The sequence below is a fragment of the Peromyscus californicus genome, unplaced genomic scaffold (genome assembly GCF_007827085.1).
Source record: "Peromyscus californicus insignis strain IS unplaced genomic scaffold, ASM782708v3 Scaffold_4__1_contigs__length_199733344, whole genome shotgun sequence".
Lineage (NCBI taxonomy): Eukaryota > Metazoa > Chordata > Mammalia > Rodentia > Cricetidae > Peromyscus > Peromyscus californicus.
The window spans coordinates 17,651,140-17,665,080 of NW_026294562.1; the positions used below are offsets into that span (position 1 = coordinate 17,651,140).

A 13,941-nucleotide genomic window follows, 5' to 3' on the forward strand; every position below is an offset into this window, starting at 1 on the left:
GCGCCTTTCCTGGAACTCGCTTTGGAGACCAGGCTGGCCTCGAACTCACAGAGATCCGCCTGGCTCTGCCTCCCGAGTGCTGGGATTAAAGGCGTGCGCCACCACCGCCCGGCTTGGATCAAGTTTTTGAAGAACCAACTCTGAGAGATTGGAGACTGGAAAAGGGAAGGAATGTGGCTTCTTTCAGCTCCAAGTTCCGGAGACGTGTTCCTTGATCCAAGTGCCTGTAAAGAACAATCCGTCCAGGAATGCAGGGAGAGGAGGGCTCACCCCAAAGGGAAGACGCCACCTCTCCCCATTCTTACCACACTAGGCTCCTATGGGCACATCCTGAGAAGACAATTGAGGAGCTGGTCCCCTCTGACTGGCCCTCACATAGTGGGTCAGGGTCTATGTTGGACTCCAGATTAGTTCATATCATCAAAAGTGATTTCCTTTGTCTATCCCCTCAGCCCTTCTTTTCTTTTGTGGAGTGTGTGCATCCCGAATTTGGGTGTAAACAGATGGAGAGAAAGTTGCAGAGCTCTGCTGACGCTTTAAGGAAGGCAAGACTGGCGCATCAAGTAATAAAAAAAGATTTGGGGAACAAAAGAATGGTGTGACTAATACGTTTCTTTTTGGAGTCGGGGCAGAATTACCTGGATCTGCTAGGGTAGGTATTACTTTCTATCTTGAAGAAAAATGTGTGATGTTGATACTGTCTCAGAACAAACAGGCCTGTGACTGATGGATAGTTTACCATTTATGTGGCCGCTTTCATGTACTTTTGACAGCTCAATCAGGATTCCAACAGTTATAAAAAATGATTTTATTCTAGGAAGTTACAGGAGGGGGGCGTGTGCCCTTGCCCCTGCCCTGGGCCCACGGGGCACTGCCTTTCGGAAGACTCGGATGCTGAGCAGTGTGGGGAGTTGGAAGACGCCTGTGGGTGCGTGCGGAACTTCTCTGGTAGGGCATGGGGGTGTGTCACTTTTAGGAACTATTCGGCAAGACTAAGGTCTGGAGGGCTACCTGGGAATGGGGACGGTGGGTCTCCCTGGGGATGGGGTAGGGGAGGCCACTGGCATGAGGACCAAAAGATAAAGCCATCAAGAATCCGGGAGAGGTGGAACCAGACGAGTGCTAGCCTTGAGACCATTTGGAAGTTCTGGGCTTGAATGTGGCTCCCCTGTCCTGGGTCCAGCTTGTAACTAAGCTGGGTCTCTTGGTGACCCACTACTGTGAGGACAAGAAGCTGCACTGTGGCCCTCTTGGCCCTCAAGTGGTGGCATACAAAATGACAGTGGCCGGAGCAGAACAGGGGAAGGCACCAGAAAGGCTTTCACCCCTGGACACATGCAGGGGTGGGGGGAGTATTTTGGGGTGGGGCTCACCTGCTTTGAGGGGATTTCAGTCTGGAAAGCCCAGATTTGTGTGAAAGATCACACAGATGGTCTTTAGCTCATTTAGAGTTAGGGTTGTCAGTTAGGAGCTGCCGAGACTGAAAGACAGGATTTTCTTGGCCGGGCTGCAGGCTTTATTCAAACTGGTGCAGTTGACAGGCCCGAGGGGCACCCAGGGCTGGCACTGACTCGTCTCCAAGCTTCTGACTTCTGACTGTGAAAGGATTAGGCAATGACACCACCCCATAAACTTACGGGCTCCTCTTAAAGGCAAGGCTATTCAGACATGTATATGAGTGTGTGTGTGTGTGTGTGTGTGTGTGTGTGTGTGTGTGTGTGTGTGTCCATTTTCAGCATTGCCCTCCTAAACAGAATCTGGAGTCAGACTATCCGGGTTCAAATCCCTCTTTCACTTACCAGCTGTGTGACTTTAGACAAACCTCATGACCTCTCTGTGTCTCTGTTTCACTTGCAAATCAATATACGTTAGGCCAGTCTCCATAGTGTTGGCAGGATTTAAAGAATGACATTGTGTCTGTTAGCGTGGCGCTCAGCACACTATGGGAACTCACCCGGTGGTCATTTGTCCTTCTCCCTCTTTTCATAATTTCTAGTGTATCAGCCCCGGCTACACGCTAGGCAGAGTTAAACGCACATTTATTTAAGAATGCATAGAATATAGTAGAGGCTGACAATCATGGCATTACCTAGCATGTATATGAAGCACTTACTCCAGGTCAGAGTAATTAAACACTCAGCATGCAGTATCTCACTCATGAAGGTCTTTGCCCATACAATGCTAGCAGTTTCAGCTGAGCTTTGGGAGGGCTGAGAGATGACCCAATGCTGAAGAGCACCTGCTGCTCCTGCAGAAGACTGGAGCTTGGTTCCTGTTACCCATGTCACAGGGTTCACAACCACAGGGGAGCTGACACCCTCTTCTGGCCTCTGCAGGTACCTGTGTTCTCTCTCTCTCTCTCTCTCTCTCTCTCTCTCTCTTAATATTACCTGCTAGTCTTCATATGTCTCTGATCTAAAGGGGAGGAAGTTGGAACTCAGCCTGGATTTAAAGCCAGCTGTGGTTCAAAAAGGTATAACTAAGTATGTCGTTTAACTGTCCTATCTATAGGGACTGTGGGCCTGAACCCCAAACTTGGATGCATATCTGTGACTGGAGGCCCTCTGTTAATTGTGTGGGAGGCTTGTGGAACTCAGTTTCCAAGCTCCATGACTGAGGGAGACTTATGGGACCTCGGGCAGTATGGGTTAGTATACATTCTGGTGGATTATGGGCAGGGTGGCTGTGCACATGTGAGCAGGGCTGTAGAGGACTCAGGTTAGCACGGGAAGAGACCCTGGAGGCTGGAAGACTGGCCTGCTAGGGAGACACTCCCCAGGTGGGGGTGTCTCTGGGCCAGGCCCCCGGCTTTGTCCCGAGGCTGCTCTGCTAGGTGCTGAGAGAGAAAGATGGAGCTGCTGGCTTCCCCTTAAACGCCGCAGATTAAGGGCCTGCAGTGGGCACGGGCGGGAGGGCGCGTGTCGCTCATGTTACAAATCAATTCATTACCGGCACTCGCGGTCGCCTCCGATCTTCAAGGATCGGGGGTTTGATGAAGAGGATTCATTTCAAGAAATAAACCTTTTAAATTAACCACGAGATGAGGGAGATTTCTTTATTTAAAAAATGCTCAGGCCCCGCCGGCTTTGTTTCCTCTCTCTTATTAGTGTCGTTATTAATAACCCCACCCTCACTCTCCAGAGGCTAGTCCACCCTTGCCTGGGCGGCAGAGCGCTATCAGGGGCTCACCCACACCCTGGCTCAAGTCGCCAAGTCTGTCTACTTCACCAGGTCTCCAGCGTCCAAACGTGGGGCTCCATCCAGGCTTCTGTACCCCGGTTTGACTCAGGCAGGTGGCGGGGAACCTGTGAAGTGACCTTGGATAAGTCCCTCGACTTCTCTCACCAGCAAACGAAGACAGAACCATCGTTTTCTGCAGCCGTCCTTGACTGAGGAGCTCAACGCTTGCATGTTGTCTGTGAGCTAACCGGGCCACAGGGGCTGAGAGATCCCTCAGAGGGTGTGGGCTCATGCTGCCAGTCCTGACAACCTGAGTTCAACCTCCAGGACCCACATGATGGAACTGAAAGTTGTCGTCTTGACCTCTACAGGAGTCCTGCAGCATGCCACACACATACGAACATACTTGCATACATATATACATACATATAATAAAAATTAAAAAAGAAAAAGAATCCTCCCCAAAGGAAATGTTCTTTTCTAAGGCCAAATAGAATCCTCTCAGCAGAGGTGGTCTTGTCAGCCAAGCACCCTGCTCTGGTCTCTACCTGGATACAAGCATCTGGACTTGTGATCTACAAATCACAAGGCAGGCTAGGGGTGTGGCTCAGTGATAGAGCTTTGGACTAGCATGCCCCAGGCCCTGGGTTCAATCCCAGGGCAGCGAGGAAATAAATGAAAGCCTTTGAACCTGTGTGGTCTTGCTGGGTGTGTGCTAATGGCTTTTCATTGCACACATCATTCCTGTTTCACATGCGTGGAAAGCAAGGTGTGCTGGGAACGTTCCCCAGGGCTTCTGTAGGACCTCACAAGTGCCCCGGTGGGTTGTCTGCGGAGGGTATAAACAGGTGTTTCCAGGAAAAGCACAAGTAATGGTGTGGTGCCGGGTGGTACCCTGGGGCAGGGAACAGTGGGAAGCTGAGATGGAGCTAGATCCGAAAGTGATAAAGGTGATGGGACCCAGAATAACAACACGGAGAGGTGTAGATGGAGAGGTGTGGACAGCTGTGTGTCCTTCTGCAGCAACTGGAGGAGCTGGACCTGAGAAGTTTCTATTTTACTTTGCTCGTGACTCACTTTGGTCTGTCTCAAACAAGCTAGTTGATGAGACTATGTGGCTAGTCTTGCAAGGCCCAAGCAGACAGAAGGGTGGGAAGGGATCTAGATCAACAGGCACTGGCTCGGGAGGATGTGACCGGCCAGTGAATGGCAGAGAAAGGATGTGCCCCCAGGACTGCTGTTCACTAAGTATAAGCCCATAGTCCTTTCTGCCGCTCCACTCTGGCCCAGTGAGACCTGGCCCCTGCCTCAGGAGCTTTGTACAGCCTAAGCTAAAGACTGAGCCTGAAGCTGCAGCCTAGTGTAAGGAAAAAATACTGGACTCAAGGACAGGGGACACAGGGCATGCCTGTATCGTAGGCAGAACATTCTAAAAGTGAAGGCTTTTCGCAGTAGAGGGTCCAGTGGGAAAGACCTTGGGCTCCCTGCTACAGGTCCACCAAGCAAACAGAGTCATGCCCCAAGAATCTGCAGACCACAGAGCTAGCACACCGATTGGATAGATTGGACAGAACAGACATCTTAACACACACACACACACACACACACACACACACACACACACACACACACTCCCTCACAGCACAGGGAGGCTGTCAGGCTGTCTTAATTCACTCAGGTGCTATGAGAAATACCTGGCTGATGGCCAATAGAAGTTTGCTGCTCATTTTGTTCTGGGTGCTGGGAAGTTCAAAATCAAGGTGCCAGGAAGTCAGTTTCTAGCACTGGCTTGCTTGGTCTTTGCTTTTTGAGAGCATGTTTCCTTGTTCCCTCTGTTCTATCTCTTCAACAAGGGCACCGAGCCCTTTCAAATGGCCCCACCTGCCAATATGGTCACTTTAAGTATTAGGACCCAATGTGAGTTGGAGGTGGGGAGTGTCAACATTCAGACTGTATCAGAGGGAGAAGAGTGAAGTCCACGAGAACATTGGCCGCAATTTCCTATGGCTGGGTGTGATTTAGGTTTGGGGGAGGCTGGTCCAAGAAAACCTAGATGGAGTCTTCCTGTTCCTTGCCGCTCCTTTCCAAAGGGAAAGCTAAGTTGATTAATTAAGGTAATAGAGAAAGTTAAGAGAAAATGGGACCCAGAAGAGCTGAGAGCTCAGAGCTCTGGGGCAACCAGAACCTGGGGGGGGGGCATCAGGGAACTTGGGGTTCAACACCACAGGAGGGATGGGAGCAGGACAGAGCATAACCACACTGTTTACATCCTACTTCTTAGCTTTTACCCAGTTGATAGTTGACCTAAGAGTCCTTTTAAGGACAGGGGCTGGGTCCACATTCTTTCAGACTTGACATCATCGACTGAGTGGAGCTCTGGCTCATCCTCTGTGTGGCCTGGGGCTTTTTCATGGGGAGGGGGTCAGCTCAGACATCACCTCCCCACCTAAGAAGAAACCAGTCCCAAAGGCTCTCCTGCCTTCCGAAGCCCCCTCCCAGCACCATTCCCCTACAGATTAGAGGAAGGAAGGGAGGGAGGAGAAAAAGGCCTTCCCAGCTTAGGCATAGACCTGCCCAGGTGTGTGGGGGGGACCAGCTCACCATCTCATTAATGTGGAATTGTTTTTAGGTTAATAATCTTGCGTTAATTTTCCCTTAAAATATTGTCTTTGACCGTTAAATGCTCACACTGTTATAAAAAGAACGTAATAAATGATCTTGAAGCAAATTCTCCTGCCAAATGTCATAATTTATTTGCATAATTAGCTCTTAATTTTAATTCAATATGCAAATCCACGCTTCCTTTCCATTGCAGCCGCCTGTTTCCCAGCCAGGCAGCCATGAATTTACTGTGAGGCTTTCTATGGTTGTCGGGGTGGGGGTGGGGAGGCAGGCACCTTCTGGGGCTGGTGCCTGGAGGAAGGGCTTAGATACACAGACTTCCATGGACAGACTCAGGGCCCCCCCCCCCAATAGATGGAGGCCTTCATGGAGCGACCAGTGTGGAGCCAGAACATTGATGGGCCTGGGCACAAATGCTTGGAAACATAGTTATACAGAGACCTAGAGGTGAAGGCACATGAATCCAGACTTACCGGCTGATGATACATGAAGTAACCCATGGCTGTCCACTAAGACATGTTATACAGATAGAAATACCACTCCACAGGAACATACGACCATGAAGTCACAGATGTAGGACTGACCTTCAGAGACATGGGCGTGCCCAGAGACACCTACAAAGACAGACATCCAGACAAATAGACAGACAGACAGACAGATAGATAGTCTTAAGAGCTGAAGATATAGATCATTGTCAGAGATAGAGCATTTAGTCTAGGAGAGGTCCTGTGGAGGGAGAGAGAGAGAGAGAGAGAGAGAGAGAGAGAGAGAGAGAGAGAGAGAGAGAAAGAGAGAGAAAGAGAGAATGATTGTTTAGGTCAGGAATGGTGGCACTTAGCTATAATCCCAGTACTTAGGAAGCAGAGATGGGAAGACTGCAAATTCATGGGCATCCAGGACAACGTGTGGAGTTCTAAACCAGCTTGGAGCATGAGGCCAACCCTGTCTCAGAACAAAGCAGAACAAACAAATTTACAGCTTTATCAGAGCATAGTTCATGTCCTATACAGTTTACCTATTTAAAATGAACAGAACAGTGGCTTTCAGCATATCTACAGGATCATGCAACAGTTCCTACTATAGTTACCCTCTTAAACCCCAGCCCTCTCCCAAGCCCTAAGCAACCACTAACCTACTTCCTGTCTCTGTGTATTGCTTATTATGAGCATTATACACAAGGAATCACTTCACTCGCACGTGTGTGTGTGTGTGTGTGTGTGTGTGTGTGTGTGTGTGTGTGTGTGTGGTTTCCCTCACTTAATGTAATAGCTTTTCTTTCTCCTTCTGCTTGCAGTGCTGGGGTCAAACCCCAGGACCTTGTGCTAGACAGGTGCTCTACCACTGAGCTGTACCCTCAGCCTTGACATTATGTTTCAATCTTATGCTTAACACGAATAAGTTACTCACTCCTCCGAATAGGTCAATAGTATTCCACTGTATGGATAAAGACACATTTTATTTATGTATTCATTGGCTGATAGACATTGGGGTGCTAGCAATGGAACCCAGGGTCTCCTGCATAAGAAGACATTCTCCAGCTGAACTGCACCCCAGCCTGCCTGCCCTACACTGTTGTTGTAAGGAGTAGAAGTCTGAACATTTTCATATAAATCTTTCTATAAACCTGGTCATTTCTCTAGAGTTTGTTCCTAGGAACAGATCTTCAAAGTTTGATCTTCCTGTCCAGTCTACAGAGTCATAAAGGCTTGTTCCAGAGGCATGGCACAGGATGCCCACACTGCATTTGTCTATGACAGACACAGCATTCTCCATGAGAGTTTTTACATTCTTCACGTAGCCAGACATACACAGAAACTCAGGTACTTGCATGTACTCATGTGCTCAAGCATGTGCGTGCGCACACGCTTGTGCAGGTAAACACACACACACGCACACACACCACACTGTGTTAGAGAAACAGATGTAACTGCTGTCAGAGGGACCACGACAGTGGGAGGAAAAGCATCCTGACTCAGGGAGGGTCCCGCCTGGCGTGGAGAGGAGTGAAGCTCAAAGTTTGGGCAGTTGAGAGTCTGTCAATAAGGTGGCGAGCAGAGGCAGGATGAGAGGGGACATTGTGGTTGGGTGTGGGCTCAGGAGATGGGCTCTGGGTCAAGTAGAGTCTGAACACCACACTGGGTCCCACTCCCCCATGCCTGTCTGCCTACCTTCCCATAAGCTGGTGGTCTTTGTCTCTTTGCTTCCCCACCAAGGAAATGTGACCCCCTCCTACCCTTTGCCCCCACCTGACAAAAACTCTAGAGACAAAAGGGATCTTTTTCTGGGATAATTAAGCTTCAAAGACAGCAGCTCCTCCCAGGAAACTGATCAGGTTTGCCCTGGCAGAGCCCTCTGGGTGGGAGGGGAGGCCAGCAGAGCTGAAGAGGCCAGGTGATCAGAAAAACAGAAAGCAAATTCTAAGATGTGGCCAGTTTCTCCATAGGAAAGAGCCTTATCAAGCAGGGGTCCTAATTAGCAATAGATTCCAACAAGGAATTCTCAGAGTCACAGAAGTCTTGGGTGTGGGTGAAGAAAACACATGTGGGTGTGTGCATGTGTGCATGCCTAGTTATTACACATGTGTGTTGCTATTGCTGTTGAGACTCCTTGCAAGTGTGAAAATATGCGCCTGTCCCCATCCCCCCACCCCACCCCCACTGGTGCCCCCCTGCAGGAGACTCACTGTGCGGCCTCAGCTGAGTTTTTAACCTGGAGTGATCGCTTTCCTGATTTGCCACTTTAGTACTCTTGTTAATGAATTTTTAATCTTCTTAATGACATTAAACACGGAAAGTAATTAAGGAAAACAAGTTTGAAACTGCTGACTCCAACCCTTTATTCACAACTATTTAATGTAGAATTAATTTGATTTTGCCCATTATTCAAATGAACGCACTACCTTCTCCCCGGCCCCAGGCCTGTCCCCTTGCCCCCTCCCCTAAATGCCCAGAGACCCTCTGTCATGATCACCCAGTTATCACTGACCCGAGTGGGTGACAGTTTTCTTATGACATGTCTGTGCTTTGGGTCTGGGCATGATGACTAAACCAAGCCCTGGTAGATGGTAAAGAAGACAGAGTAGAAGCTGGTGGTCAGTAGATTGAAGGGACTCAGGAGGGCGCTAGGAAGACAGAGGAGCATCTCAAAGAACCTCCTTGGAGCTGAAGGGTACAGAACCATGTCCCTTCCCTCCTTTCAGCTTGAAATTACCCCTAGGTGCTCTGTGATCTGAACACTCAAATAGTTGACATTGGAAGCCTTATATGCTCAGAAGTTTGAACATTCAGGTTCAAGGGTATTTGACTTTGGAATATAAAACTCCGTGGAACACAAAAGAGTCTAATGATTGGAGGTTCGGGTCCCAGAGTGGCCACTGATGCAGCATTATAAGCCCTGGACTTCGGTCCCAAATGTCTTCTCCTTTTGACCTTGGATTTCAGGGTCCCGCTTTATGTGAATGTCTGTGTCTGCACTAGGGGTCTTCAGAGCAGGTGTGGGGTGGACATGACCTTAAAAGACAGCAGCGTCATCTTAGCAATGGCCTCGGATGGACCTGACTGGAATCCTGAGTGGGGCAAACCCTTGACTGGTTTTGTCCTCATTGAAGAGGGAAGCCAGGTTTATACCTCAAAGAGCTGCTGTAATAAATACTCAAGATGTGCCCAGGTGCAACCCTAGGATCATGTCCCCTGGAAGACTTCCCATAAATTCCTGCCCCGTTGGCCCCAAGCCCCCAAGGGGTGAAAGACCCCAAGATTTACCAGAGAACCAAGAAGAGGCCGTAGGAAGCTGAGGACCTGCCTTGCTACGCAGAGGGTAGGAAAGAAGAGCTTTAAGGAGATCTTGGCTTGGAGAACTTCCTTCTCACCCTTGGACGGCTCCAGAAAATTTCTTCCCCGTAGTCTCCTGAGTTATATCCCGGGAGGGTTTTCTCTCTCCCTCTTTACCCCTTCCTCTCGCCTCCTTGCTCCAACCAAGCCTCCCCAAGTCATTTCACTCACACCAGCTTCTGGAAGATAACCACGCTCAGCCCGTCCCACCCCCACCCCGAGGCACTGAGCCACGACTGCTGAGCTGAGGCAAGAGTCCCCCTCACCCCCTTCCTCTCATTCCAGCGACTTCATGGGCTGAGACACGGCAGCCTCTCTCACTTCTCCCTCTCTCTTGCTCCCTCTCTGCATCTTTCTTGATGTTCTTTCTTTCTTCCCTGGTAGTTCACGGCCTCCCCGGCTCTGCCGTGTCTTTCAGTAGCTCCTTGTCCGTTACCTCTCTCCCTGCTTGAATGATCATGGATTCTAACATGGATTTCTGGCCACAGCTGTCAGGGCTCATTGTCTGAGAAGGAAAGCCAGGCTGAGGCAGGAGACACAGAAAGAACCCACCCTTGACCTAGGTAGATTCTTGAGATTTAGTGCAATGAAGGCCAGAGATGGTATGGCATGTGTCTCTCATTTCCCAATTTTTCTGCCTCCTCTCTCCTCCCTGTTGCCATTCTGGAAGGGCTATTAAGGCTCCAAAGAGGACTGACCAATGGAAATCACCTACACCCTTCCCCCCCACCACCACACACACATATACACACCTACCCTGTCTTAGACTCCTAAAATCCTCTCACTAAGACCCACATTTTCACGCAAGCACACTGGAATAACAAGCTTGCACACTACACAGACACATACACACACATACAAGTGTGGATAAACATGAATGCAGATGTGTGCACAGAGACACACAGCTCCCCCCAGACTGTACGCACATGCACACACAGATGCGTACGCGCGCGCACACACACATATACACGCAGAGATCCCACAGGCGCCCAAAAGCACAGGGCAATGATTAATGTCCCCTCAGAAAAAGAAATTATATCGAATAAATTAAACTACTGTGGCAGCAAATTGAAAAATAAGGATGTAAATGAGGTTTGAATACTTAATATCGAAGACAAGGGGGAACGAGAAGGGATGGCTGGGTCCCCTGAGAAGGGAAGGGATGGTCCCTCTTACCCTGATTTGACTAGTTCCTGCCTACAGACCTCAGAGATGGGTCAGGAATAACAGAGAGGGTTCAGTCAGCATCAGAACCCTCTCCCCAGTGGCCATTGATGAGAAGGTTCCATAGCCCTCTGCAAAGAAGGTTCCCCCTGGAAAAACTCAAGCAGGGGAGCAGGGAGGAGGTGGTGTGGTTACTTGGGCTGTCCCCAAACACACAATAGACACTTGCTGTCAGATGCAGCACTTAACTGCTTTGAGTCCTACCTGGATTAAATATCCAACTACCCATATTCTTCCCAAGCCCTCACTCTCGGGACACTCGAAAGAATCTGATCACATAGCTGAGTTGTCCCCCCCCCCCCGCCACCCCCCCTCCAACACACACACACACACACACACACACACACACACACACACACACACACACACACACACACACACACAGAGTCAGCTCTACTCCAGAGACCACGGAGCTCAACCCCCAACTGGCGTTAATTTAATTTACACTAACCCAGGAGCCAGCCACATACTAGAGACAACCTGTCTGCCATGTGCCCAAACCCAACCTCCCTCGGACACAGTCCTGCCCTGGACAAATACCCCAGCAGCACACATGTCGCACACATGCTCTCATACCGAGAGACCCAAATACAGTCCATCGTGACGAGGTCTGGTCACACACACTGTGTACACAAATAGCCACAAATACACACACAGTGGAGGGTAGCCCGTGGCTGGGCCCTCAGTGCTGTGGGAGACTGAGAGACTTCTCCCTCTCCTCAAGCTTTTAGCAGCCTGCCTCCCTCTCTCTCCTCCCTCACCCCTCCCCTCTTCTGCTGGGAGTACTTCCACCTCGCCTCCATCTCCTCTTGAGCCTCCACCTCCCTTGGTATCTCAGTTTCCCTCACTCTGTCTGTCGTGTTTTTCCCTTGCTGCCTTTGTCTCGGACGCCCCGAGGGACTCCTGCCTCCTCCTCATTCTTGGCGGTCACAGGACCCTGGGTCCCCCCAACCCCCGTCACCATGCTCCCTCCATCCCCCTCCTCCGCCTCGCTCGCTGTCGTCTCTGTTCATATATATTTAGTATTTATTTACAAGGCTGGGTTTTTTCCCTGGGCGGGAAGCCAGCCGTGCACAGAAATCCTTAAGATGCTATAAAGCTGGTGAGGTATAAAATGGAAAGTGGTTAGTGCGCTGTTTGGAGATATCTCACCGGCGGCCGGGGGCCCGCGCCGCCCAGCCGCCCGCTGTAAATCTCCCGGAGTTTAGCGCGCTTGTTTGTACGTGGCCAGGAGGGGTGGCCGCGGCGGGAGGGGGCGCCCTAGCGCCCCAAGTCTCCCTCACAGGCTGCCGCCAGACTAGCGTCACTCCCTCCTCAAAGGGGCAGGGGCCAAGAGGGGCAGTGGAGACCCGTTTCGGAGAACAAAGACTTCTCATCTGTGTCCCGCACCCCCCAGCAGCCCATGTTCCCCATCAGTGTGTGCCTGTGAGGGCTAGGACCTTGCAGGACTCCCAAGCAATCTATGGGTCTCCTCGCCATGAGTCGAGGTGGCGGTGTTCCTCCACCTCCAAAGGGCGGGTGGTGTGGGAAGACAGGGGACCCTCCTGGAAGGGGGAAGGACCGTGGAGCTTCTGCAGTTAAGAACTAGGGTAGTGCATCTGGTACAGGGGTGCCCTTACACCTGTCACTCATCTTCCTGAACCTTAGTTTCCCTTTCCTCAATGGGATCCGAGCAGTGCCTGGTTATAGTGTGGAAAGGAAGAAGAAACTGAGCTGATGTCGGGAAAAGATTTAGCATAGTACACAGTAGGTGCTCAGTAAATGTGAGCTGGCGTTATTTGTGCCAATCTGCTCAGCCAGTTGCTTGTTTATGTGTCTAGTGAGTTGCTCACTCACTCATTTATCTAGTTAACTGTTTGTGATATGTCTTCTCAACCATTCACCGGGTTTAAGCTCTGCGGTTCTGGACTCCAAAGTAGGGAATCTGCCCAAGGCGACGGAAGAGCTCAAGTCTGCACAGGGCAGTGAGGGCTTACCCCAAAGGATGGAAGCCACTTTTGCATTAGGCAGCATCTTGAGGTACTGGGAGGAAAGCGCCCGCCCCCCCCCCCCCCCCCACAACCCTCTGGCTCCAGTCTGCCTATCAGTCACTACTGCAGTCCCTGGAGTCCCTGTGGGGAGCAGTGAGCAAGGAGCAACTAGACTGTGAGCTCCCCAGAGGGCAAGTCTGGCCTCCCTCCTTCAGCCCCCCAACCTTCAGAGTCCAGGCTGGCTCTCAGGAGCTGTCAGTAAGTGCTCTCTGATGGATGAGCTGGGAAGGCTGAACTCCGCCACGATTCCCTCTCGCTCTGGAGGGATGACACACCTGTCATACAGCCGGCACACGCATGTCCCAGCTCACCTGGACACATGTCAGGAGGGCTGGGAGTAGTGACAGGCAACTCTTCAGTGGTCACTGTCCAGAACAAGGGGCTCGGAAGAGCCAAGTCCCCGTCACATAGCCAGATCCCAGCAAGTTCTGCTGCGTTGGCTCATTCATTCATTCATTCATTCATTCATTCATTCGTTCACTTATTCAGCAAGTGTGTGCTGAGTGTCTGGGATAGGAGCTGACAATCATAGGAGGACATCACTCAGTCCGGGTTCTGAAGAAGTTTCTAGCCAGGACAACCGTAAGGCAGCCATACGAGCAATGATTAAACTACAAGAACTCAGATCAGAACCAGGAAGTCCTTGCAGAGGGACAGTATGTTCCCTAGGGAATAGAGAGGGAAATCATACCAATAGCCATTGTAGCAGCTGCGCTAGCTATAGGTGATAGATAGCTACAGGGGATATTCAGAAAATGGCTTTCCTTGTCTCAGCTCTTGCAAGCAAGTTGAGTTGGTTGTTGGAGGGGGATGCTGTTCCAGAAGGAAGGTGATGCAGGCAGAGGAGGAACATGAGTGAGTACAGAGAGGTGGGCGATTGCTGGGTGGGGAGTGTTGCGGGGGACCACTGTGAGTCCCATTTCACTGGCTGATAAGAACAGGAAGGAGAACGATGAGGAGGCTTAGAGAGAGGACCAGGCAGGGGCCAGATCACCGAGGGCCGTGAACATCGGAGTAAGGAGTTTGTGCTTTACTTAGTAGGCAATGGGGAGCCA

The 13,941-nt window shown here is 50.6% G+C and overlaps 1 long non-coding RNA gene across 2 annotated transcripts; it reads left to right on the forward strand.

The window, feature by feature from the left end:
• Positions 1 to 120: 120 nt before the first annotated feature.
• Positions 121 to 3,966, forward strand: LOC128094197 (uncharacterized). Of its 2 annotated transcripts, XR_008212853.1 has the most exons (4): positions 121 to 652; positions 2,186 to 2,336; positions 2,512 to 2,647; positions 3,232 to 3,966. It is a non-coding gene; the product is annotated as an uncharacterized LOC128094197 (long non-coding RNA). The 2 variants fall into 2 exon arrangements; XR_008212852.1 differs by having other exon boundaries at positions 2,186 to 2,647.
• The last annotated feature ends 9,975 nt before the right edge of the window (positions 3,967 to 13,941 follow it).